Source organism: Dermacentor albipictus, unplaced genomic scaffold (assembly GCF_038994185.2).
Source record: "Dermacentor albipictus isolate Rhodes 1998 colony unplaced genomic scaffold, USDA_Dalb.pri_finalv2 scaffold_55, whole genome shotgun sequence".
Taxonomy (NCBI): domain Eukaryota; kingdom Metazoa; phylum Arthropoda; class Arachnida; order Ixodida; family Ixodidae; genus Dermacentor; species Dermacentor albipictus.
The window spans coordinates 148554-153024 of NW_027225609.1; positions in this window are offsets into that span (position 1 = coordinate 148554).

Genomic DNA, 4471 nt, shown 5'->3' on the forward strand with positions numbered 1-4471 from the left:
TTGGGAACAATTGTTGAGGGCCAGCAGCTCTCTGGAATCCATTGTAGCACCGGCCGAGCCTGCTCAGAGGATAGAGCGATCAAATGAGAAAGCCGAGGCAGTGGCCTGCAACGTTACTTTGGAGGAGGAAGGTGTTTCTGGAGAAGTTGAGCTAATTGATGAAGAGACGGATGCGTCAATAAGCCAGAGAGAAGAGTTCCGCAGATTGCAGCTAGCTGACGCTACCTTAAAGAAAGGGTGGGAAGATGCTCGGAGTGGGAAATCCGGCATGTTCGTCTCTGATGGACTCTTATACCACTGGGACTCAGTAGTAGGCACCCGAGTGAGACAACTAGTTGTTCCGAAAGACAAGCGCAGTGAGGTGATGCATTTGGCTCACGAGTCACTATGCGGAGGGCACCTAGGCCCGAAGAAAACTAAAGCGCGCATTAGGTATAATTTTTTTTGGCCTGGCATGGAGAAGGAGGTGTTAGAGCATTGTCGCTCATGCCATGATTGTCAAATTCGCTCTGACAGGCGTCGCACGGACCGAGTGCCTATAACTCCTCTCACTAGGCCAGAGCACCCTTTTCAAATTGTCAACGTAGATATCATTGGACCCTTAGACACACCGTCAGCGAGAGGCCATAGGTACGCGCTATGCTTGGTGGACATTTGCACAAGGTGGCCAGAGGTTGTCCCACTGCGCTCTTTGACAGCTAAGGCGACTTGCGACGCGTTGATTGAAATTTTTAGTCGTACTGGCGTTCCGGAAATGATCTGTTCCGACCAGGGCACTAATTTCAAATCACAGCTCACACAGTCGATGCTCGAGAAATTAGGTTGCGCACCAAGGTTCTCAACCCCAGAACACCCAGAGAGTAATGGAGTCGTAGAAAGATGGAACAGGGTATTGAAAAACATGTTGTTCCATGTCATTCAAAGGGACTCGAAAAATTGGGACAAATTGATCCCGCTTGTATTATGGGCTTATCGGGAAGTTCCCCATGAGGTTACCGGAGTGGCTCCATTCCGTCTGTTGTATGGAAGGAACCCCACGGGACCGCTTCTAATACTACACCGGACGTGGACGGGAGAACTGACGGTACCTGCAACTTTAAGAGAGAACCCCGCTAAGTATTTACAGCAACTTCGGGAGCAACTCGAGACCGCTGCTAATATCGCTGAGCTAACTAGTGCAACACGTCAGGACAGCTATGTGGGTGCGTATAATCGCAGCACCAGAGACAAAGCTTTTAAGGTTGGCGACAAAGTGCTGGTATTCGACAACGATCGGAATGGTAAGATGGCACCTAAGTGGCTGGGCCCGTTCACAGTGGTTGGACGTGAGCGACGGCATTCTTATCGGGTTGAAACAGTAGAGGGTAAAGTGAAAAGTATTCACGCCAACTACATTCGACCATACTATGCAAGAGTCAGCCATATTGGGGTCATTTTCGATCAGGACCATGACTTTGGGGAGGTAGAATATGCTCCGCAACCTACAACTATAAGGCGCGAAGAGTTGGCGGTGACAAGCGAAAAGGTTGCTCATCTAGATGCTGATTCCCAGACGGAAATACAGGCTGTATTTCAAAGGCATCGTGCACTCTTTCACGGCATTCCGGGTATGGCAAATGTGGGTCAACATAGGATAGAATTAGAACCAGGGCACCAGCCAAGGAAGACGTTCCCTTATCGGATACCTGAGCTGTTAAAGAAAGAAGTCAGCCGGCAAGTTGGTGAACTTTTGGCTTGGAAACTGATCTATCCTACTGAAAGCGAATTTGCGCATCCGGTAGTATGCGTGGGGAAAACGGATGGGACAATCCGCATGTGTGTAGATTACCGCGCGCTAAATGCCGTCACCAAAGTGGATGCGTTCCCTATGATGAATCCTCAAGAATTGATTTTCAGAGTGGGAAGAGCACAGTTCATTACGGTGATAGACCTTAGGCGCGGGTACTGGCAGGTGCCGATGGAAAAGAAGAGTCAGAATTTCACCGCGTTTGTAACGCATGAAGGTCCATATGCTTGGAAAGTGATGCCGTTCGGGCTAAAAAATTCAGCCGCGACCTTTCAGAGAATGGTGAACAAGCTCTTATCGCAACATCAGACATATGCCACGGCATACCTAGATGATATTGCCATTTTCTCTAACACGTGGAAGGAGCACTTAAAGCATCTCGACATTATCCTTCAGGTCCTAGAAAAGGCTGGACTGAAAGCCAGTCCGGAAAAGTGTCAGGTTGCACAATCCCACATTCATTACCTCGGGCATATTGTCGGTTCAGGGACGCACGCACCAGATCCAGAGAAAATAGCTGCAATTAAGAATCTGGTGCCACCACGCACTAAAAAGGAGCTACGCAGCCTGCTAGGACTGTGCGGGTACTATCGCGAGTACGTCAGAGAATATGCAGAGGTGGCGAGCCCGCTCACGCGGTTGACAAAGAAAGCGGTACCGAATAGCATACCTTGGCCGGAGGAAGCTCAGACGGCATTTGAGACACTGAAACAGTCCCTGTGCGAGGCCGTGGCGCTCAGCACTCCGGACCCATCTGAGCCCTACTGGCTTTTCACTGACGAATCAGCTACGGCGGCGGGCGCTTGTTTGGCGCAAATGACAGCTGAGGGAAAGGAGAGGTCTATTGCCTTTGCCAGCCACCGCTTCACGCCGACTCAGACGCGATGGTGGACAATTGAGAGGGAAGCGTTTGCTATTATATGGGCCTTAAAGAAGTTTGACTACTGGCTTTTTGGTGCCGAGATAACCGTGGTTTCCGACCACAATCCATTGTCGTACCTTACAACTTCGACTCCACACGGGGCAAAATTGACAAGATGGGCGCTGGCTTTACAGCGATATCACGTGTCAGTGCGACATCGGAAGGGTGTTAGTAATGGTAACGCGGATGCTTTGTCCAGGCTTCACAACAGCTCATGGAAGCCAGCGTAATACTATAGTGCCATGCCAACTGGATGGGCGTGAATGTTCCTGCTCACTTGGCGCTGTATATTGCGGACTTTGTGAGTGCCGATTCAAGACACAGAGACACTAGAGTGCTCTTACAGTTTGGAACTGCAATCGTGTGCTTAATAGTTTGATGACATGTATTGTGTATTTCTTTTTACTCTCTTCTTGCTTTGTTATTTGAAAGTGTTTGTTGTTGTGATGTAATTAGGCTAGGGTGTGATTAGAATGTTCATTACGTAATCGCGGCAGTGATTTATCGTATCACTGAGCGAAAATCAGCCCAGTATACTCTTTAGGGGGAACGTGTTAGGCCGCTCATCGTCGAACAGGCAGAATGGACGGCGTAGGGCTGCATGATTGTTTTGTATATACTTTTGCAGTGCCGCGAGTTGCCCACGCGTTTTGTGAATAGGGAAGCGTCCACCCCCCAGCGCCTCGGGCGGCAACCGTTTCTGTTGTTGAGGGGTCGGACGGCCCGCGTGGTGTTGGGTGACGAGCCGAGGCGCGCGCCGCCGCGGGGGGCGCGGTGCAGAGGCGGAAAACGGATTCGGAGAACATGCTTTTACGCGGGCTTTGTTGACATTCCGCCGATGGTCATAATAGGGCCACGCGGACAAAGCTCGAGCGGGACGGTTGTATACGCGACGTTGTGGCGCCGGCTCTTGAGTCCCCTGCTAATTAGAGACGCAGCTGCTAGCAATGTTGACCACGTCTGGCGCGTACGGAGCGGGGGGTTCACGCCCCTACGCATTCGGGCGGCAGCCACGTGCATCTTGCTTTGAGCGCTGGGGAGAGCCCGCTTGGTGTCTTGTTACAACATGCAGTGCGCGCCGTAGAGAGGGGCGCGGTGCGCATGCGGAGGCCGCGTTCGGAGAATGTCGTTTTAAGAGCACCCGAGTCCGGATGCCGCCAGCGGTAATTATTTTTCTACCAGGAAAAACCTTGAGGGGGACTACGGTACGCGGTGTTGGGACACCAGCGCCCGAGCCCCCTTGCTGGCTAGAAACGCCGCTGAGGTGCGAGATGGCCCCAATAAATCGTGCATGCCTGGCGTGTTTGACGAGGCCGTCACTGACCACGTGGAAATAGGAGGGGGAGAAGAAGATGTGGGAAGAGGGAAAACAGGGTGGTTTTCCAATAGATTCACTTATGAGAGTAAGCCCATCCCTTTGGGTTGTGGCTTAGGAAACTGTCAACTCTCATTGGCAATTGCTTCCGTGGGATGGGCTAATGACCCTACCCCCCTTTTTCTTTGTCTCTTTCCCCTATAACAATCGAGACGAGGCGCTTGTTCCTCAGTCTAGGCTGTAATCACTAAACCTGATAGAACAGTAAGACTCCGTACGATGCAACGCTAGTCTGGGCCGTAACCACTTAGTGGTAGAACAGTGAGACTCGGTTGGTCGTATGTAATGACAGTTGTCCTAGGCTCTAACTTAAGAAAAGTAGAAGAGTAAGGCGCTGTTTGCTTGTGTGTTTTGTATCAGTGTTCTTTTGCTAACTCTGTATTTGACT